We start from the raw sequence: 24,489 nt of genomic DNA on the forward strand, positions 1-24,489 counted from the left end.
GATTTTTTTTTGTAAAATTCAGCGAAGCAGCCGAATTGAATTTTACAAAACTTCACTCATTTCTAGTCTTCTTAAAAATACAGCAAATTTTATTGATGAGTAAAATGGCACAATGCATTTTGATCCCATATCAAGATCACCCATTGAATGTACAGTACATACTGTACATTTTACTGTTATTTATGGCAAAAGCCTTTTATGTGATTGTACTTGAGGCTGATACAGGATCGAAACACATTGCGCTATTTATTTTGTTAATAAAATCTGCTGCTTCTGTATGACTTTTTTTTTAGAACCAGCTACTCAGCACCAGCCTTGAGCAATTCTTGTCCTCATGCCTTCAATGTATTTATCAAAATATTTAAAAATAAGTAAAATATGATTGTTCTTGTATTATAATAAATGAAGCAATATTTGCAAGATTGCATGAGCATCAACACATCTCTGTTATATAGGTTTGTAATTTAATATTTGCTTTAAAAATACTAAAAGGCCAACAAAATGTTTCTTATGAGGATATAAGCAACTGCAGAAGCATAACTAGGTGGCCTACTACCCAGGGGAATTATTCAGTGCAGCCAAACAAAAATAATCTTGTACTCACCTGTAGAGTGAGAGAATGAACCATCCCAACAAGCCTTCATATTGTTATGAGTTAAAGGGGCTTTTAATATTGATGACCTATTCTCAGGATAGGTCATCAATATCAGATCAGCAGGGGTCCAACACCCGGAACTCCCTCCCTGTATGAGGAGACGGTACGCGCAGTGCCGTCTTCCGTCTCCTTCCTGTTCGCTGCTTTTCTGCCATACACAGAAGCAGCAGCTGTGAGCAGGAAGACAGAAGGGAGACGGCACGTGCAAACAGCGCGCCGTCTCCTCATACAGCTGATTGGCGAGGATGCTTGGTGTTGGACCTTCGCCTGATCTGATATTGATGATCTATCCTGAGGATAAGTCATCAATATTTAAAGTCTGGACAACCTCTTTAATAGAATATAACTTCATATTATATGTTATAAAGAGTAATAAATAGAAAATATTAAAATATGTGTGAAGTACTTGTGTGAAATGCTCTAATAGGTATACAACTTCATACTGTTGGTTAAAGTACAGTCTGATTGAAACATATGTTTAATATTGTAATTGTATAATTCAGGGATGCTTAACCTGTGGCCCTCCAGCTGTTTCAAAACTTTAACTCCCAGCATGCCTGGACAGCCTCAAGCTATTAGGGCATGCTAGGGGTTGTAGTTTTGCAACAGCTGGAGGGCCACATGTTGAGCACTCCTGACATAATTCTTTGTATCAATTTATTTTGTTAGTTTACATATGTTAGGAACAGTGGAGCCCAGCATGGGAAGAAATATGCACACAGCACCAAGGTATCTCCTGGCAGCGGTCTAGGTTTACAGTTTAGACAATTAAAGAGGTATTCTGGTTTAAATAATTACATTTATTTCTTTAGACAGTAGGATGTAAGACAATTTTTTTAACATACGGCTATTAAAAGTTTTGCTTGCAGACCTTGATTATATCCGTGTGATTGCCTCCCCCTAAAGAAAAAAAAAAGGTATGGCCCATTTTAGTCCTGTAAAATGCATTCATAGGAGAGCTCGATAGGACTAAACATGTCGTCAGTCATGTGAGACATCATGTGACCCTTCCAAGTATCATGTGACCTGGCTTTCAGTTAAATGCCCATGTATCTAACGAGTGAATAGTGGTATATTGAGGAGCAGAACAGGTACAGTATTACTACCTGCAGAAGTATCTCATCATGTCTGTTAGGCTACATTCATAAGAACATATGTGTTTTGCGGTCCGCAAATTGTGTATCCGCTAAACACTGATACCGGCCGCGTGCGTTCCGCATTTTGCGGATCCCACATGGCGGTGCTTTATAGAATGCCTAAGAATAGGACATGCTCTATATTTTTATGGAACGCATGCAGACCCATTCATACAATCGCTCACGCCAGATCTAAAATTGTGGGCGTGGCATGGGTGGGGAAGGGGAAGTCTGGCAGGCCTGTCTAATTTACCATTTTCTACACCTGTTTTAGGCGTAGAAAAAGGTCTAAATGTAAGAGCTAGAAAACTGTCTTTACATTTAGAACTGGTGCAGGATCCGCCAAAGTTATCAAGAGGCCAGTGTCTCTTTATAACCGCCAGTTTAGGGGTTTGTTAAGACCAGCATCTAAAACGCTGGTCTTAATAAATGTGCCCCTTAGTGTCTATGTAGTCCTAGATCTGTGTGTGCAGTTTTTTTGTTTTTTTTTACACTAAACTTTACTAACATGATAACATCACCTAGAGGCAGTTATTTTACAAATCACCTACAGACAGGCACATAATGATGTTGCTACAGTAATAACCACAATAATAATTATTCCACCACTAGTCCTATATACTTATCACATGACTGTGTCATATGTGCTGACCCTGCACATGATGTACGTCATGTAACACTGCTGTTTACTAAATGTCAGAAATTGCATGATGTGTAGGGTTTCCTGAATACCATGGTTCAGTTACTTCGGCCCTCCAGCTGTTCCAAAACTACAAATCCCAGCATGCCTGGATAGCTTACAGCTATTAGAGCATGCTGGGAGTTGTAGTTTTGCAACAGCTGGAGGGCCGCAGTTTGGACATGCCTGAGTTAGGCAATGGATGCATTACACAGGACTGATACATGGGCTATACCATTCTACTGCATATAGGGGTGAACTGTCTGATATAAGAAAGTATGTATACAGGATTTTAAAAAGTAAAAACCAGAATACCCGCTCTACATGTCAGGCGCAGCGGGAAATAACTTCCCGACAACCACAGTACACGTACGGCACTTTCATTGGGAAGGTTCAGGAGCAGCACCAGTTCGATCAGAGCCTCTACTGTATAGGCAATTTTACAATTTGTATTCCGCTGTCATAAATTTGGGATTTTTTTAGAAATGGAGGTAAAACATATCGACTTAAATTTACCTTTGACATAAAGTACATTGTGTCACGGTAAAAGGGTCTCAGAATTGTTAAAAGATATTATCACATAAATTGAAACAGGTCAGAGTTGCAAAAATAGACTGTCAGGTGAAAAATGGCTATGCCCTGAGGGGGTTAAGGGACAGTTAAAATTTGAAAAAATAAAAACTAGAATACCCCTTTAAGGTATAGTTCATTATCGGAGCTGCAAAAAGGAAAATGCAATTTTTGGTCTGACCTGTGTTAATAGTAACATAGATAAGATAAAAAGGCAGCCATTGAAGTGGAAGAAATTTAAAGTATAGGAGAATCGGGGGGACCTATTATAATACTCACTCTCTAGTGCTGAAAGGCATAATTACAATACTACTTGATACACCAAGAGATCGTTTAGTGTAGTAATTGGATATGATCAATATGCTGTGATTCTTTAGAAATTGTCTATTACTGCTGGGTTGTATTCAAAGTGTGATCTTTGTAATATTTTGGATATTTGGAAACTGTTCTTAATAAAGATATATCTTCAAGACCTCCATTCTTGGACTTCTGTGGAATGTGACTGCAGTCCCTCTATGCTCTCCCTACAGTCTCTGAAAACTATCTCTGCAATCTCCCTACACTGTCCATGTACTTTCCCTATCCAATATTCTACAATTAAAAACTTTCTTGAACACTGTCCCTAGCACATGAGCGCTTGCCACGTCTCTCCCTATGCTCAGCTCACAGGACAATAGTGGAGACCACAGGGGATAAGGCTTTTAAAAGGGCTGTGACATCACAGGAGATGGCTGGCTGCCCAGCATTATGGGTGATCTCGCGTTCTCAGGCTACTTACTTTCACTTTGTAAACGACTCGTGGGGAAGAGGGAGGAAATTTGGATTAGTTGCAAATTTTTTCCTAAACTTCGGATCAAATTCTACTTTGGCTGCTTTGCTTAAAGGGAACCTGTCACCAGGATTTTGGGTATAGAGCTGAGGACATGGGTTGCTAGATCACCGCTAGCACATCCGCAATACCCAGTCCCCATAGCTCTATGTGCTTTTATTGTGGAAAAAAAACTGATTTGATACATATGCAAATTAACCCGAGATGAGTCCTGTACATGACATGAGTCAGGGACAGGACTCATCTCGGGTTAATTTGCATATGTATCAAATTGTTTTTTTTCCACAATAAAAGCACACAGACCTATGGGGACTGGGTATTGCGGATGTGCTAGCGGCCATCTAGCAGCCCATGTCCTCAGCTCTATGCACAAAATCCCGGTGACAGGTTCCCTTTAACACTACATATAAAGATATACCTCACTTTTACAACCCCCATCCTCTTGCACATCTTTTCCTCACTCAACATCTCTGTTGAAAGTGACCGCATATGTAGTGTACTGAAATACTAAAAAAAAAAGGCCGCCTGACTGAGAGAAGTGTGCCTTGGCAATATTCTCAGAGAACTGCACCAGTGACTAATCAGAATATTAAATGAGAGGGGCAGTAACATCAATAAAACATAGCCTTTAATGGAACTCGCGTAAAGAGTAGCCCCTACAAGCACTGAAAAACAAAAAATAGACAAAAACACATACTGCACCCTTGGGACCTAACCTAGACATAGAGCCCAACAAAAGGCCACAACCGGAAATGATTAGCCAAAATTCACCGTAAGGGTGACTGGCTGGTAACACCTATCCATACAGATGTTATACAAATAAAGAGAGATTAGCCAAATTACACCATAAGGGTGACCGGCTGGTAATACCTATAAACACAGACGTTATGAAAGTCAAGATATATATGGGTGGATCTTACCAGTCAAGTTAAATGCTCTCACGTGGAAATATAGAGGCAACTTGATTGTACTCGTTGGTCTCAGTGTAAGTCACGAACTGGGGCTGGGCAGCAGGAAAGGTTACTATCTCTTTTGTGCCCTACTTAGACTATGCTGTCCCTAGTTTCCTCCTAACACGGAGTCATTGCCCTGAAAAGGGCGGCTCTGTCTGGAACCTACCCCTGAGCTAACGGCCCAAGAGTACCCTAAAAAAAGGTATGCAGAGGATGAATACCGCAAAACCTGGCCGGTGAGCACTAGAGTACCTCTTGAGATGACTTTGAAATCTCGTTAACATTTGAGAAGTTCCCACAGTAGAAGTGCAGTTACAATAATGTACCAACGCGTTTCATCAATTAGAATAAGCTTAATAATCAGTATTGCTAATGCCAAAAAAACAGTAGTGGATCTAAAACAGAGATGACACGTGAATGGAATATTTGCATGTCTTCTGTGTTTTGTACCCACTCCTGCTTTTGGCTACCAAATCATAAGCCAATTCTGATGGGACCATACAGGCCTTACAGCTGCTACACAGACAGGATCCATTGTGCGTCATTTTTCCTTGCTTAGGACAGATCAGAAAAAGGGTCAAACAAATTATGATGTCAGCCAGGCCGAAAAGGCAAAATAGTGGCCCAGTCATGAAGTGGGGAGGATGGGAACAGCATGAGGAGACCACAGAGTCGCCCAATTGTAAGGGTCAGCCCCTAGAAACACCAATTTATATTGCGCTGTATTGCTAATGATAAGGTTTCACACAGACTGTGATGTCTTCCTCTGGCCACAAGAGGCCACTGTGTCGCTGAGTAAGAGAGAAATTAAAGTGGTTGCTTCCAGAGGATGTAGGAGGAGTTGAATTTTCCGGGCAAGAGAGAGGGAGTGCTGCGTCCTTGCTGAGGTGTACAGAGAGAGTCTGCTGTTGTGGGACAGAACTACAGGGACTATAAAGTGATTTTTCCTGGCTGCTGTGGGACAGATCAACAGAGACTGCAAAGTGTGTTCCAGAGGAGCAAAGTGTCCAATTAAGAGACCTGTGACAGGACGGGTTTCTCCTGTCAGAGCTGAACTATGTGGATGCCTGCACCTGCAATCTAGAGAGAGAGAGCGGAAAAGACCATGCTGGGACAAGCAAGCGACCGGATCAGGAGCCAGACTGCACCTGCCTTCACGTGCCAGACCAAGACAAGCAGCTACCTGCAGAACTATGAGTGTGCACCGGTGCTAATCTGTGGTAGGACATAGAGCAGAAGATTTAGTCAGTGCGTTTTAGAAACGTGCCCTGGTTAGCAGGGGCAGATAGGAGAATATTAGCGGAGAGAGGCTTGCGATTTTTTTTATGTGTTTGCTGTTTAGAGCGCATTTTGTTTGGATGCAAAGTTCAGTTATCCTTCCTGTGAATTTATGTAAACCTTTACTGTCCTTTGTCGATTGCGCCTCTGGTGCATTGGCACAATACTGTTAATCTGATTTTCTGGCAGTTATATTTGCCCTTTAATAAAGCCAGTATCTGCTTCAGCCTCCTTGTCTGCTGTACTGTATTTAAATCCTGCCCTGCAGTCATTTCCTCCCCTGACCGCTACACAATGACAGGGTCTGGAGGTTGAGGCAGCATCAGGATGCCACATAGTGGCACAATGACAGAGTCTGGAGATGGTGGCAGCATGAGGAGACCACAGAGTGGCACAATGACAGTGTGGAGGTGGCGGCAGCATCAGGAGGCCACAGAGTGGCACAAAGAGAGATTATGGAGCATAGGCGTCGCTACCGGGGGAAGGGGGACAATTGCCCCCCCCCCAAGGTTATTCCTTGCCCCCCCCCCGCATGCCCCCCGGTGATTCCCCTTTAAAACTCTGGCCGCCACCCCTAGTACAGAGGCGATCTGTCAGTTTTCCCAAACTGAAAGCACTGCCAACCTGCTTCACTACAGGCTCCTCAGCAGTCGGCAGCCAAGTGAATCTTCTCCCACCAACCTTAGCTGCTATTGGCTGGGAGGGAGAGGGCAGCACTGCCATTGGCTGCCTGTGTATTTCAGCCTAGCAGGGCCTGCAGAGGCAGAAAAGAATGCGGCTTGGGGATTTAACATCAGTAAATATCGTTGCGCGCCCCTCCCCCTGCCACCACGCCTAGAGGAAGAAGGCACGAGGACAGAGCACATCAGAACTGTAAGTACCTTTTCTATCTGTGATGCACTCCTGACCAGCGTCCCCTGCATTACATGCACCCCTGACCAACACCCCCTGCGTTACATGCACCGCACACCAGCGCCCCCTGCGTTACAGGCACGCCTGACCAGCGCACCCTGCGTTACATGCCCCCCTGACTAGCGCACCATGCATTACAAGCAACCCTGACCAGCACACCCTGAGTTACACACACCCCTGACTGCTGCACTCTTCCCCCACCCACCACAGCTGCTATTGGCTGGGAGGGAGGGGGCAGCACTGCCATTGGCTGCCTGTGTATTTCAGCCTAGCAGGGCCTGCAGAGGCAGAAAAGAATGCGGCTTGGGGATTTAACATCAGGAAACATTCCCAAACTGAAAGCACTGCCAACCCGCTTCACTATTGGCTCCTCAGCAGTCGGCAGCCAAGTGAATCTTCTCCCGCCAACCTTAGCTGCTATTGGCTGGGAGGGAGAGGGCAGCACTGCCATTGGCTGCCTGTGTATTTCAGCCTAGCAGGGCCTGCAGAGGCAGAAAAGAATGCGGCTTGGGGATTTAACATCAGTAAATTTCGTTGCGCACCCTTCCCCCTGCCACCATGCCTAGAGGAAGAAGGCACGAGGACAGAGCACATCAGAACTGTAAGAACCTTTTCTATCTGTGATGCACCCCTGACCAGTGCCCCCTACGTTACATGCACCCCTGACCAGCGCCGCCTGTGTTACATGCACCCCTGACCAGCGCCCCCTGCGTTACATGCACCCTTGACCACCGCATTCTGCGTTACAAGCTGAATAAGTAGTATTATTTGCACACACCAACAACACCAACAGGGTTATTTCATAAAAGGGTGAAGAGTTTGGAGAAGTCAGGAGAAGTGGAGAAGTGAACAATATAGAACAACATAGCTGATTTGAAAAAAAATTGCCAATTCAGCTCATTTTCCTATTCAGTTATGTTGTCCCAGATTGTTCCCTTCTCCAAATTTTTCACCCTTTTGTGAATAAGCCTGTGAGCGTCTGTTCATTGGTCTTCTTTAGTGACATGTTTAACATATGGGATTATTTACACAGCCCTGCTGTTTGCTGAAACTGCTTTAAACTATAAAGAAAAGTTTTCAAGGGTGTTTTCTCTCTTTCTCAGGTCTGAAGCAATACCGAGGAAGAAAGGAAAACTCTTGCAAGCTTGTCTTTTAAGTATTAGGTTAGTAAAATAAAAAGGTATCCCTGCATACCGCAACACTCTTGTATTTTGTAATCTTATTTATATATACTTATTTAGTTTTTTTAAGTAGTATGGTTAAGTAGTGAAAATTATTAGTGCCCCCCCATTTTTGACTGTGGTATCTTATGTGCCCCCCCATATATTGTTGCCACTGGTCCGGAGGTGGCGGCCAAAGCAGCAGTAGCAGCATCAGGAGAAGGCCAACGAGTGGCACAATGACAGAGTCTGGAGGTGGCAGCAGCATGAAGAGGCCACCAAGTTACACAATGACAGAGTCTGGAGGCGGAGGCAGCATGAAGAGGCAGCAGAGTGGCACAATGACAGAGTGTGGAGGTGGCGACAGCAGCAGCATCAGGAGGAGGTCACAGAGTGGCACAATGACAGAGTGTGGAGATGGCGGTGGTAGAAGCATCAGGAGGAGGCCAGAGGGTGGCACAATGCCCGAGTGTGGAGTTGGCTGCAGCATCAGGAGACCACAGAGTGGCAAGGTGACATATTGTGGAGGTGGCAACAGCATCAGGAGGCCACAGAGTGGCAAGGTGACATAGTGTGGAGGTGTCAGCAGCATCAGGAGGCCACAGAGTGGCAAGGTGACATAGTGTGGAGGTGGTAGCGGCATGAGGAGGCCACAGAGTGGCACGACAATGAGAGATTGCGGAGGTGGTAGCAGCATGAGGGGGCCACAGAGTGGCATGACGAAGAGAGATTGTGGAGGTGACAGCAGCATAAGGAGGCCGAAGTGGCCTCTTCGTCTATTCATTTATAGGGAATATGGGACAGAACAGAAGGTTAAAATTTCTCAACTTTATAAAGTGTTGCTTAAAACACGATTTAATAATACACGCTCTCTGGCACAAAAGGCTTGGCAAATTGATTGTCTGTGAATTTCCCTCGAAGATTGGGATAATATATTGGTGAAGTTAAGTTTACCGTCTTATAATTTTAATAAAGTTTTCGTTCAGTTTAAAATTCTAAATTTTATGAATTTAATAATAAAAATGAAGTGAGAATCCACCAGTCTTCAGTATATTTGACAACGTGGTTACGATGGAGCAGGGGCGTTGCTAGGTTAAAACATTCGGGGCCTGGGCCTCAGGATGGCAAAACAATTGAATCTAATGCCCTGCAAGGACCTGCGATGATGTCACCGTCATGTGACTAGTGCAGGAGAGGATGGCTCAGCAATGAAGAAAAGTCCTGGGAAGAAGCTGTGGTCAGGTCTGCTACATGAGGAGAGGTAAGTGAAGGGGTAGATTTCTCAGTGTGAGAGGCAGAGCAATGTTGGGAGTTGTAGTTATTTAACTGGGACTGTATGTTAGGGCTGAAGGGAGGGAAGTTATTTACATAGGACAGTGGGGTGGAGTAAATAAGTGACAGTGACCGCACCACGCTTTTTGGCGTTCCTGTTTATGTGCCTGGACAGCCCACTGGTTAGCCAGCACCTGCGGTCCTGCCTGTAGGATTTTTTGTGGTCCGGTCCTACTGGCCTGGCCACTGTACCCGGAGTTTGAATAGGCCCCACTGGACCTTTCTGCAGTATTCATCAGCCATCTTTCTGTTTTACTGATTTAGCTCCCACATCTGCGGCTAGTCTCTGTTTCAGGTCTAGCCACCAGCATTGTTCGTTTTTCAGGCATAAAGTGCCTGTTACCCTGTATTTTTGACGTCCCCTGATGAATTTGTCTAAACGGAAACGTGACACGTCGGGACATTGTTAGGGCTTATTAGGGACACCGGCCCGTACCAGGGTTAGGTATCCGGACGGGGTCGCTGCTTGCGGAGCAAGCACTCAGTATAGGTAGGGTCGACTAGCCCCCTCCCCCCTCCACCAGGGACACAATAGGGACTAATCATTCCCGACTCTGCCTACCGTCTAGCACCTTTTGGTACCATCCTTAATGCACGCGCTCCAGTAACCAGCACCCGTCTTGAACCGGACTCCTTGCCTGTGACATCACCACCCAGGTTCCATCCACACAGATCGGTCCGTCCATCAACCACCCGGGTGAGAACGTTCTATTATTGACACTGGTGCTCATTCGTGCAATTGTGTTTGGCCCATTCGGGCTTGTCTATATTATTTCTGTGTATCCTTTTTTGTGCCATTTTTTCTAATTTATTACCATTAAATGTTAAGTTTTAATCCCTTTGATCCCCATTAATGGATCAGGTCATTTAACTCATTCAATTTGGGATTTTTGGTCAAGACTCTAAGCTTGACCTGTGCACTTTTTTGTAATGTGATTTAGATAGGACTGCATGTTGGAGGTGGCTGGGGAGGGGTGATTTTATTTACATGGGACCGTATGTTGAAAGTGACGGGGGAAAATTATGTTATTTACATGGGACTGAATATTGAGGGGGTGATGTTCTTTACATGAGACTGTATGTTTAAGGCAGCTGGGGATAGGGTGATGTTATTTACGTGGGACTGTATATTGAGGGGGACAGGAGAGATGGTGTGATGTTATTTACATGGGACTGTATTTTAGAGGGGGCTGTAGATAGAAAGGGATGTTATTTACATGGGACTGTATATTGGAAGGGGCTGGAGAGATGGTGTGATGGTATTTACATGGCACTCTATGGCAGAGAAGGGAAATAATGTTATTTACATGGGACTGTATGGTGGAGGGGCTGAGGAATAATAATTTTTGAGGACAGTAAACAGGAATATAACTACAGGGGGCACTGCAGGGGGAATTATAAATACTGGGAGGACTTCAGGGCGTGCATTATAACAGTAGGGGTGATATAAATACTGGGGCACTTCAGGGTGAGCATTATAACAGTAGGGGGCATTATAAATACTGGGGGCACTGTCGGGGCATTTTAAATCCAGGAGACATTAGGCGTTCTCTTTTGAGACCCTAGCAATGCCCCTGCGACTGAGAAAGCATTCCAAAAAACTATTTCTCTCCACCTGGAGACGAATCCTGTCAAGATTGATGCAGGTGCGGTATCGGCTGCTCATAGACCCAGATACTTCTGGGGGAACCTGCCTGGCATGAACAGGCCTCTAGTAGCTACAGACAATGAGAAGACAAAGCGTCAAGACAGCTTTGAGCCCGGAAGAGTTCATCAAGATAGGTCACTAAAGATTTTACATACAGGGAGTGCAGAATTATTAGGCAAGTTGTATTTTTGAGGATTAATTTTATTATTGAACAACAACCATGTTCTCAATGAACCCAAAAAACTCATTAATATCAAAGCTGAATATTTTTGGAAGTAGTTTTTAGTTTGTTTTTAGTTTTAGCTATTTTAGGGGGATATCTGTGTGTGCAGGTGACTATTACTGTACATAATTATTAGGCAACTTAACAAAAAACTAATATATACCCATTTCAATTATTTATTTTTACCAGTGAAACCAATATAACATCTCAACATTCACAAATATACATTTCTGACATTCAAAAACAAAACAAAAACAAATCAGTGACCAATATAGCCACCTTTCTTTGCAAGGACACTCAAAAGCCTGCCATCCATGGATTCTGTCAGTGTTTTGATCTGTTCATCATCAACATTGCGTGCAGCAGCAACCACAGCCTCCCAGACACTGTTCAGAGAGGTGTACTGTTTTCCCTCCTTGTAAATCTCACATTTGATGATGGACCACAGGTTCTCAATGGGGTTCAGATCAAGTAAACAAGGAGGCCATGTCATTAGATTTTCTACTTTTATACCCTTTCTTGCCAGCCACGTTGTGGAGTACTTGGACGCGTGTGATGGAGCATTGTCCTGCATGAAAATCATGTTTTTCTTACCTTGCAGACTTCTTCCTGTACCACTGCTTGAAGAAGGTGTCTTCCAGAAACTGGCAGTAGGACTGGGAGTTGAGCTTGACTCCATCCTCAACCCAAAAAGGCCCCACAAGCTCATCTTTGATGATACCAGCCCAAACCAGTACTCCACCTCCACCTTGCTGGCGTCTGAGTCGGACTGGAGCTCTCTGCCCTTTACCAATCCAGCCATCTGGCCCATCAAGACTCACTCTCATTTCATCAGTCCATAAAACCTTAGAAAAATCAGTCTTGAGATATTTCTTGGCCCAGTCTTGACGTTTCAGCTTGTGTGTCTTGTTCAGTGGTGGTCGTCTTTCAGCCTTTCTTACCTTGGCCATGTCTCTGAGTATTGCACACCTTGTGCTTTTGGGCACTCCAGTGATGTTGCAGCTCTGAAATATGGCCAAACTGGTGGCAAGTGGCATCTTGGCAGCTGCACGCTTGACTTTTCTCAGTTCATGGGCAGTTATTTTGCGCCTTGGTTTTTCCACACGCTTCTTGCGACCCTGTTGACTATTTTGAATGAAACGCTTGATTGTTCGATGATCACGCTTCAGAAGCTTTGCAATTTTAAGAGTGCTGCATCCCTCTGCGAGATATCTCACTATTTTTGACTTTTCTGAGCCTGTCAAGTCCTTCTTTTGACCCATTTTGCCAAAGGAAAGGAAGTTGCCTAATAATTATGCACACCTGATATAGGGTGTTGATGTCATTAGACCACACCCCTTCTCATTACAGAGATGCACATCACCTAATATGCTTAATTGGTAGTAGGCTTTCGAGCCTATACAGCTTGGAGTAAGACAACATGCATAAAGAGGATGATGTGGTCAAAATACTCATTTGCCTAATAATTCTGCACGTAGTGTATAACCGCAGCGCTGAGAGCTGTATAAATTTTGTTTTTCGACCGAAATACTTCAATAAAGATTTTACCACATATAACCGCAGCGCTGACCGCTGATTACAATTAGTTTTTCAACCAAAATACTTCAATAAAGATTTTACCGCATATAACCGCAAAGCTGACCACTGAATGATTTTTTTCCCCCGACCAGAATAGTTCAATAAAGATTTTACCACATATAAGCGCAGCGCTGACCACTGAATGATTTTTTATTTCGAAAAAAATACTTTAATAAAGATTTTACCACATATAACCGCAGCACCGACCACTGAATAAAATTAGTTTTTCGACCGAAATACGTCAATAAAGATTTTACCACATATAACTGCAGCGCTGAACGCTGAATACATTTTGTTTTATGACCGAAATACGTCACAAAAGGTTTTACCACATATAACTGCAGCGCTAAATGTTGAATAAATTTTGTTTTTCGACCGAAATAAGTCAATAAACACTTTACCACATGTAACTGCAGCGCTGAACGCTGAATAAAATTAGTTTTTCGACCTAAATACATCAATAAAGATTTTACCACATATAACGGCAGCGCTGAACGCTGAATACGGATGGAGAAAAGTTAACACTCCTGTTTTCGGAGATTTCTGAGTTGTGTTATCAAATCTAAGCAAACACCTCCAATTGGTTTTCAATGGCTTTTGTCTCAAGATAACGCAATGAGTTAAGAAATTTGAGTTAAGAGCTGGAGTGCTAACCCTGCTACATCTGTACATTTTTTTTTTTGCTACCGAAATACGTCACTAAAGGCTTAGGACTCTCCACCTCGGCTCGCCACAAGCCATCAGTTCTCTGAAAGGTGCAGAGTCCACCACTTGAAAAGGGAGGGACTGCAGCACCAGCAACTTGGACAACAGCACGTTCAGCTTCCGCGCTGTTGGATGCATGCACGCATACTGTTGTCTCTTAGCAATTGCTTTGGTGATCGATTGCTGACAGAATGACTAATGAGCAGGAGCAGGAGCATCAGGACCAGCAGACGATGGAAATGACAGACAGCTCCCTTCGCCTGAGGTGGTGGAGCCTTGACTGCCTGAAATCAGGTGCGGCATGCCACTGGTTGATGCAGCGGTTGCTGCGGCAGGCTGGACCACCACATCATTGCCACAGTTCTCCCAGGTCACTTTATTGTGACGCTGCATATGTTGACGCAGGGCTATGCTGCCAAAATTGGCACACTGGCCACGCTTCACCTTCTGCCCACAGATTCTACATATGTCCATGTTCACCTTCTCCGGAGACTGTACAAAAAACTGCCACACCGTAAAGTAGGTGATGTTTACCGACAACACTTCGCACTGACTGACTGCTACCGCTGCTGCTTCCGTGAACCTGTAGACCCCTCCTTAACTCCTTAAGGACACAACCTTATTTCACCTTAAGGACCAGGCCATTTTTTGCAAATCTGATCAGTGTCACTTTAAGTGGTGATAACTTTAAAATGCTTTGACTTATCCAGGCCATTCTGAGAATGTTTTCTCGTCACATATTGTACTTCGTGATACTGGTAAAATGGAGTCAAAAAGATTCATTTTAATTTATAAAAATTTTTATAAAAAGTTTCATTTCTCTACTTCTATAATACATATTAATACCTACAAAATAGTTATTACTTTACATTTCCCATATGTCTACTTCATATTAGGATCATTTTGGGAATGACATTTTATTTTTGGGGGACGTTACAAGGCTTAGAAGTTTAGAAGTAAATCTTGAAATTTCTAATTTTTTTTTTAAAAACCAACTTTTTAAGGACCAGTTCAGGTCTGAAGTCACTTTGTGAGGCTTACATAATAGAAACCACCCAAAAATGACCCCATTCTAGAAACTACACCCCTCAAGGTATTCAAAACTGATTTTACAAACATTGTTAACCCTTTAGGTGTTCCACAAGAATTAATGGAAAATAGAGATACAATTTCAAAATTTCACTTTTTTGGCAGATTTTCCATTTTAATATTTTTTTTACAGTTACAAAGCAAGGGTTAACAGCCAAACAAAACTCAATATTCATGGCCCTGATTCTGTTGTTTACAGAAACACCCCATATGTGGTCGTAAACTGCTGTACGGGCACAAGGCAGGGCACAGAAGGAAAGGAATGCCATACGGTTTTTGGAAGGCAGATTTTGCTGGACAGTTTTTTTTACATCATGTCCCATTTGAAGCCCCCTGATGCACCCCTAGAGTAGAAACTCCATTTGAGTGACCCCATCTAAGAAACTGCACCCCTCAAGGTATTCAAAACTGATTTTACAAACGTTGTTAACCCTTTAGGTGTTCCACAAGAATTAATGGAAAATAGAGATACAATTTAAAAATTTCAATTTTTGGGCAGATTTTCCATTTTAATATTTTTTTTCCAGTTACAAAGCAAGGCTTAACAGCCAAACAAAACACAATATTTATGGCCCTGATTCTGTAGTTTACAGAAACACCCCATATGTGGTTGTAAACTTCTGTACGGGCACACGGCAGGGCGCAGAAGGAAAGGAATGCCATACGGTTTTTGGAAGGCCGATTTTGCTGGACTGTTTTTTTAACACCATGTCCCATTTAAAGCCCCCCTGATGCACCCCTAGAGTAGAAACTACGGGATAGGGTGGAAGTTTTGTTGGTACTAGTTTAGGGTACATATGATTTTTGGTTGCTCTATATTACACTTGTTGTGAGGCAAGGTAACAAGAAATAGCTGTTTGGCACCGTTTTTTTGTTTTGTTATTTACAAGATTCATCTGACAGGTTAGATTTTTATAGAGCAGGTTGTCACGGATATGGCGATACCTAATATGTATACAATTTTTTTTATTTATGTAAGTATTACACAATGATTTAATTTTTGAAACAAAAAAATATGTTTTAGTGTCTCCATAGTCTGAGAGCCATAGTTTTTTCAGTTTTTGGGCGATTATCTTAGGTAGGGTCTCATTTTTTGCTGGATGAGATGACGGTTTGATTGGCACTATTTTGGGCTGCAAATGACTTTTTGATCGCTTGCTATTACACTTTTTGTGATGCAAGGTGACAAAAAATTCCTTTTTTTACACCGTTTTTATATTTATTTTTTTACGGTGTTCACCTGAGGGGTTAGGTCATGTGATATTTTTATAGAGCCGGTCTATATGGACGCGGCGATACCTAATATGTATACTTTTTTTAATTTACACAATAACAGCTTTTTTAAAACAAAAAAAAATATGTTATAGTGTCTCCATATTCTGAGCCATAGTTTTTTTTTTTTTTTTGGGCGAGTGTCTTAGGTAGGGGCTCATTTTTTGCGGGATGAGGTGACGGTTAGATTGGTACTATTTTGGTGGGCATACGCCTTTTTAATCGCTTACTATTGTACTTTTTTGTGATGTAAGGTGACAAAATAATTGTTTATTTAGCACAGTTTTTATTTTTTATTTTTTACGGTGTTCATCTGAGGGGTTAGGTCATGTGATATGTTTATAGAGCCAGTCGATACGGACGCAGCAATACCTAATATGTCAACTTTTCTAACTCTATTTGGGGAAAATAACGTTTTTGTTTATTTTTACTTGAAACTTTAAATTTTGGGGGGGGAAACTTTTTTTTGAAACTTTTTTTTTTTTTACTTAATTTTTCTTGTCCCACTTTGGGACTTCAACTTTTGGGGGTCTAATCCCATTTACAATGCATTCCAATACTTCTGTGTTGGAATGCATTGGCTGTATGAGTAATACTGTGTGTATTACTCATACAGCTTCCTGTCTGTGAGATCCAGGGGCTGGATCTCACAGGCACGTCACAGGAGGGCAGCGGTGATGCCTCAGGAAGGCATCGCGCTGCCTTCCATGCCATCGGGTCCCCCCTACAGCCACATGGGGACCCAATGGCACCTGTGCCCGCCGCCGCCACACCACTGAAAAGCCGCAAACCGCAGGACCCTCCTCGCATTTAGCCTAGGTGCCTGCTCAACGATTTGAGCAGGCACCGGGTTCCGATCACTGCCCGCCACGTGGCGTTGATCGGAAATACACAGGTGTCCTTATGTACCAGGACATCAGGGCGTACCTGTACGCCCTGTGTCCGTAACAGGTTAATAAGGATACATTTTTATAAGAATCAATTTTTTGTTTTCTACTGAAATACGCAACTAAAGGCTTTAACACGTATAACTGCGGCGCTAAACGCAGAATAAATGTATAGTTTTCTACTGAAATATTTCACTAAAGGTATTACCACAAATAATACTGCAGCGCTAAACGCTGAATATATTTAGTTTTTCGACCGAAATACGTCACTAAAGGTTTTGCCACATATAACTGCAACAGTGAACGCTGAATATATTTTGTTTTTCTACCAAAATACGTCACTATATATTTCACCACATAAAACTGCAAAAGTGAACGCTGAATATATTTAGTTTTTGTACTGAAATAATAATAATAACTGCAGAAATGAAATGCATATATATTTTTCCTTTTTGTACTGAAATAGGCCACTAAAATCTATCACCACAAATAAATGCAACAGTGAAGTGCATATATTTTTTCTTTCTGTACTGAAACAGGCCACTAAACGCTTTTGCCACAAATAAGTGCACCAGTAAAGCGAGTATATTTTTTTCTTTCTGTACTGAAATAGGCCACTAAACGCTTTCAACACATATAACTGCAGAAGTGAACTGAGAATATATTTTTCTTTTTGTACTGAAATAGGCCACTAAACGCTTTTAGAAGAAATAAATGCAACATTGAAGTGCGTATATATTTTTCTTTCTGTACAGAAATAGGCCACTAAACGCTTTCAACACCTATAACTGCAGAAGTGAAATGTGTATATATTTTTCGATTTATACTGAAATAGGCCACTAAAGTCTTTCACCACAAATAAATGCAACAGTGAAGTGTGTATATTTTTTCCTTTCGGTAATGAAATAGGACACTAAACGCTTTCACCACATATAACTGCAGAAGTGAAATGTGTATATATTTTTCTTTTTTGTACTGAAATAGGCCACTAAACTCTTTCAACACAAATAACTGCAGAAGTGAAATGCATATATATTTTTCTTTTTCCACAGATATAAGCCACTAAAGGCTTTTCAACATAACACTTGCACCCCAATAACAAGAACAACTTGATGGAATGCCAGAGCTGTATAATGGCTATTAAGATCCCCAAATAATGTTTCCCTGCACTTGTAAATCGCTTTTTTTTCACAATGAGGTTTTTCTAGCACTGTCCCTAGCGACTTCAGACGTCTCTCCCTGCACTAAGATGCTGTGAAATGATTCCTCCCTTTCATTTCCCTGCACTTGTAAATCACTTTTATGGCACTGTCCCTAGCGCCTTCTGACGTCTCTCCCTGCACTAAGATGCTGTGAAATGATTCTTCGCTATCCTTTCTCTGCACTTTTTTTCACAATGAGGTTTTTCCTGTTGCTGTCCCTAGCGCCTTCTCACATCTGTCCCTGCACTCAGAATGCTGGAAAATGTCTGACTCTAAGATGGCTGCCGTATTAATAGGGCTGTGACATCACAGGGCTGTGTAATGACCGGCGTCATGCACAGGGAGGGAAAAGGGAAAGCCCTGCCCAAGGGAGAGGGAAAGGTGGTGACCCCTGACTCACCTTGTGGCTGGCACCTGACTGCCCTGACGTCCCTAGACGGGTTCCTCACCCGTGCGGCGATCACGTGCCTAAACCCTGGCTTTCCCTAAAATGATCCCTAGATAGTCAACGGGCCGGTGGGATCGCTAGTCGTGCTGACACTAAGAGGGAAACACCAAGGAGAGGACAGACAATACAGACAAACACATAAACCCAGGTGGGCGACCACAGCAGACCCCAAAGGTCCAACAGGGATCCGGAGGGAAACGTTCTGGACCAACAACCAGAGAACGCAGCAACACAGCTCCAGTGGGTCAGTATAGATGTCCAGGCAGGAAGCTCTATATCTGGCAACCAGAGAAGTGTGAGAGGGGAATATAAGGAGGTTGGGAGTGCTGGACAAGGAACAGCTGAGGAGAAGGAGCTACGGATCCCTGAGTGAGCCAAAAAGGGTTGCAAAGCAAACCCAGAAAGCTACCATAAGGAAACAGCCCTATCTTACATAGAGCGCGCAGCCAACCGCTGCGACTTCCTGACCCCTGGTATAACGGAGTCAGGCGTGGGTCTTGACACCCTCGTGACAGGCTGGCTGGCTACAGATTGGCTGCATGCATGGCATTATGGGTCAGCCCGTATTCCCAGAGGTCCTTGCCCCATGTCGTCACGTGTAGCAGCCACTTTAGGAAAAATCGTGATTCGTTACAACGAAGCATGAGAAGATTCACATTCATTGCGAATCAAATTTCTTTCTGAAAATCGGATCAAATTCTACTTCATCTGATTCGATTCGCTCATCTCAAATTTTGACCCTCATTCAAAAGTACTGACTCTGTAGTAAAAATAACTTTTTTTGCCAATAAATTAAAGAACATTTATTTTTACTTTGTAAAAGTGGCGTAGCTATAGGGTCCCACGGGGTCCCCCAGGAGATAAGGAGTAAAGCCTTGGCCCGGGTGATTTACAACACCTGCAAGCTGCGGGCGGCGCTGGCGGCTAAGTTAACGTGGGGGGGGGGCAGAGGCAGAGCCGTGCGTGCAGGCGCAGGCTCAGCCAGGGGACGGAGTGGCCCCACTTCCGTGGCAGTACTGGCAGGATGTGGAGGAGAAGCTGCAACTCGCGAGTGAGTGAGGTGAGGGCGGTGGCGTGATGAGCAGAGACTCTCTGCATACGACCGTTGTGTGTTTTGCGGTCCGCAAATTGGGGATCCCCCCAAAAAAGCATGACATCCGTATGCCATCAATTTTTTTTGCGGATCCATTGTAACAATGCCTATCCTTGTCCGCAAAATGGGGCTACAGAATGGACATACTGACGCAGACAGCACAGTATTTTTTGCAGAATGGCACGGACAGCCTTTAATATAACTGTCTATTCTTGTCCACAAAGCGCTGACAAGAATAGGACAGGTTATATTTTTTTGGGCGGACCACGGAACGGAGCAACTGATGCGGACAGCACGTGGAGTGCTGTCCACCTCTTTTGCGGCCCCATTGAAGTCAAAACTGAGGCTCGGATGCAGACCAAAACAACAGCCGTGTGCATAAGGCCTAAGAAAAATAAACAGCAAAAGGGTCAAAATTACCCTCTGGTAGTTATAGTGCTAAATCTACGCCTGCAAGGAAGCTGGCATAGATTTAGACTGGCGGTGGATAGGCTGAAGTTATGTAGAGGATGGCAGCTAAGGGCTCTTTCACACCTGCGTTCTTTTCTTCCGGCATAGAGTTCCGTCGTCGGGGCTCTATGCCGGAAGAATCCTGATCAGTTTTATCCTAATGCATTCTGAATGGAGTGAAATCCATTCAGGATGCATCAGGATGTCTTCAGTTCAGGACCGGAACGTTTTTTGGCCGTAGAAAATACCGCAGTATGCTGCGCTTTTTGCTCCGGCCAAAAATCCTGAACACTTGCCGCAAGGCCGGATCCGGAATTAATGCCCATTGAAAGGCATTAATCCGGATCCGGCCTTAAGCTAAACGTCGTTTTGGCGCATTGCCGGATCCAACGTTTAGCTTTTTTAGAGTGGTTACCATGGCTGCCGGGACGCTAAAGTCCTGGCAGCCATGGTAAAGTGTAGTGGGGAGCGGGGGAGCAGTATACTTACCATCCGTGCGGCTCCCGGGGCGCCCCAGGCGCATGGATGACGTGATCGCATGGCGCGTCATCCATGCGCATGGGGCGCTCTGACGTCATTCTGGAGCGCCCCGGGAGCCGCACGGACTGTAAGTATACCGCTCCCCCGCTCCCCGCTCCTACTATGGCAACCAGGACTTTAATAGCGTCCTGGCTGCCATAGTAACACTGAAAGCATTTTGAAGACGGATCCGTCTTCAAATGCTTTCAGTTCACTTGCGTGTAATTCCGGCAAGTGGAGTACACGCCGGATCCGGACAACGCAAGAGTGAAAGAGGCCTTAAGGAGTATTAGGGGCTCTATACCGGAAAAGAACTGATCAGTTTTATCCCCATGCATTCTGAATGGAGAGCGATCTGTTCAGGATGCATCAGGATTAGAGTTGAGCGGACACCTGGATGTTCGGGTTCGAGAAGTTCGGCCGAACTTCCCGGAAATGTTCGGGTTCGGGATCCGAACCCGATCCGAACTTCGTCCCGAACCCGAACCCCATTGAAGTCAATGGGGACCCGAACTTTTCGGCACTACAAAGGCTGTAAAACAGCCCAGGAAAGAGCTAGAAGGCTGCAAAAGGCAGCAACATGTAGGTAAATCCCCTGCAAACAAATGTGGATAGGGAAATGAATAAAAATAAAAATAAATAAATACAAATTAACCAATATCAATTGGAGAGAGGTCCCATAGCAGAGAATCAGGTTTCACGTCAGCCACCACTGCAACAGTCCATTGTCATATATTTAGGCCCAGGCACCCAGGCAGAGGAGAGAGGTCCCGTAACAGAGAATCTGGCTTCATGTCAGCAGAGAATCAGTCTGCATGTCATAGCAGAGAATCAGGCTTCACGTCAGCCACCACTGTGACAGTCCATTGTCATATATTTAGGCCCAGCACCCAGGCAGAGGAGAGAGGTCCCGTAACAGAGAATCTGGCTTCATGTCAGCAGAGAATCAGTCTGCATGTCATAGCAGAGAATCAGGCTTCACGTCAGCCACCACTGTAACAGTCCATTGTCATATATTTAGGCCCAGCACCCAGGCAGAGGAGAGAGGTCTCGTAACAGAGAATCTGGCTTCATGTCAGCAGAGAATCAGTCTGCATGTCATAGCAGAGAATCAGGCTTCACGTCAGCCACCACTGTAACAGTCCATTGTCATATATTTAGGCCCAGCACCCAGGCAGAGGAGAGAGGTCCCGTAACAGAGAATCTGGCTTCATGTCAGCAGAGAATCAGTCTGCATGTCATAGCAGAGAATCAGGCTTCACGTCACCCAACATTGGAACAGTCCATTGGCATATATTTAGGCCCAGGCACCCAGGCAGAGGAGAGAGGTCCCGTAACAGAGAATCTGGCTTCATTTCAGCAGAGAATCAGTCTGCATGTCATAGCAGAGAATCAGGCTTCACGTCAGCCACCACTGTAACAGTCCATTGTCATATATTTAGGCCCAGCACCCAGGAAGAGGAGAGAGGTCCCGTAACAGAGAATCTGGCTTCATGTCAGCAGAGAATCAGTCTGCATGTCATAGCAGAGAATCAGGCTTCACGTCAGCCACCACTGCAACAGTCCATTGTCATATATTTAGGCCCAGCACCCAGGCAGAGGAGAGAGGTCCCGTAACAGAGAATCTGGCTTCATGTCAGCAGAGAATCAGTCTGCATGTCATAGCAGAGAATCAGGCTTCACGTCAGCCACCACTGCAACAGTCCATTGTCATATATTTAGGCCCAGCACTCAGGCAGAGGAGAGAGGTCCCGTAACAGAGAATCTGGCTTCATGTCAGCAGAGAATCAGTCTGCATGTCATAGCAGAGAATCAGGCTTCACGTCAGCCACCACTGCAACAGTCCATTGGCATATATTTAGGCCCAGCACCCAGGCAGAGGAGAGAGGTCCCGTAACAGAGAATCTGGCTTCATGTCAGCAGAGAATCAGTCTGCATGTCATAGCAGAGAATCAGGCTTCACGTCAGCCACCACTGCAACATTCCATTGGCATATATTTAGGCCCAGCACCCAGGCAGAGGAGAGAGGTCCCGTAACAGAGAATCTGGCTTCATGTCAGCAGAGAATCAGTCTGCATGTCATAGCAGAGAATCAGGCTTCACGTCAGCCACCACTGCAACAGTCCATTGTCATATATTTAGGCCCCGGCACCCAGACAGAGGAGAGGTTCATTCAACTTTGGGTAGCCTCGCAATATAATGGTAAAATGAAAATAAAAATAGGATTGAATGAGGAAGTGCCCTGGAGTACAATAATATATGGTTAAGGGGAGGTAGTTAATGTATAATCTGCACAAGGGATGGACAGGTCCTGTGGGATCCATGCCTGGTTCATTTTTATGAACGTCAGCTTGTCCACATTGGCTGTAGACAGGCGGCTGCGTTTGTCTGTAATGACGCCCCCTGCCGTGCTGAATACACGTTCAGACAAAACGCTGGCCGCCGGGCAGGCCAGCACCTCCAAGGCATAAAAGGCTAGCTCTGGCCACGTGGACAATTTAGAGACCCAGAAGTTGAATGGGGCCGAACCATCAGTCAGTACGTGGAGGGGTGTGCACACGTACTGTTCCACCATGTTAGTGAAATGTTGCCTCCTGCTAACACGTTGCGTATCAGGTGGTGGTGCAGTTAGCTGTGGCGTGTTGACAAAACTTTTCCACATCTCTGCCATGCTAACCCTGCCCTCAGAGGAGCTGGCCGTGACACAGCTGCCTTGGCGACCTCTTGCTCCTCCTCTGCCTTGGCCTTGGGCTTCCACTTGTTCCCCTGTGACATTTGGGAATGCTCTCAGTAGCGCGTCTACCAACATGCGCTTGTACTCGCGCATCTTCCTATCACGCTCCAGTGCAGGAAGTAAGGTGGGCACATTGTCTTTGTACCGTGGATCCAGCAGGGTGGCAACCTAGTAGTCCGCACACGTTAAAATGTGGGTAACTCTGCTGTCGTTGCGCAGGCACTGCAGCATGTAGTCGCTCATGTGTGCCAGGCTGCCCAGGGGTAAGGACAAGCTGTCCTCTGTGGGAGGCGTATCATCATCGTCCTGCCTTTCCCCCCAGCCACGCACCAGTGATGGGCCCGAGCTGCGTTGGGTGCCACCTCGCTGTGACCATGCTTCATCCTCATTCACCTCCTCCTCATCCTCGTCCTCCAGTAGTGGGCCCTGGCTGGCCACATTTGTACCTGGCCTCTGCTGTTGCAAAAAACCTCCCTCTGAGTCACTTCGAAGAGACTGGCCTGAAAGTGCTAAAAATGACCCCTCTTCCTCCTCCTCCTCCTCCTCCTGGGGCACCTCCTCTTCCATCATCGCCCTAAGTGTTTTCTCAAGGAGACATAGAAGTGGTATTGTAACACTGATAACGGCGTCATCGCCACTGGCCATGTTGGTGGAGTACTCGAAACAGCGCAACAGGGCACACAGGTCTCGCATGGAGGCCCAGTCATTGGTGGTGAAGTGGTGTTGTTCCGTAGTGCGACTGACCCGTGCGTGCTGCAGCTGAAACTCCACTATGGCCTGCTGCTGCTCGCACAGTCTGTCCAGCATGTGCAAGGTGGACTTCCACCTGGTGGGCACGTCGCATATGAGGCGGTGAGCGGGAAGGCCGAAGTTACGCTGTAGCGCAGACAGGCGAGCAGCGGCAGGATGTGAACGCCGGAAGCGCGAACAGACGGCCCGCACTTTATGCAGCAGCTCTGACATGTCGGGGTAGTTGTGAATGAACTTCTGCACCACCAAATTCAGCACATGCGCCAAGCAAGGGATGTGCGTCAAATTGGCTAGTCCCAGAGCTGCAACGAGATTTCGCCCATTATCGCACACCACCAGGCCGGGCTTGAGGCTCACCGGCAGCAACCACTCGTCGGTCTGTTGTTC

This window comes from Bufo gargarizans, chromosome 4, assembly GCF_014858855.1.
Source record: "Bufo gargarizans isolate SCDJY-AF-19 chromosome 4, ASM1485885v1, whole genome shotgun sequence".
Taxonomy (NCBI): Eukaryota; Metazoa; Chordata; class Amphibia; order Anura; family Bufonidae; genus Bufo; species Bufo gargarizans.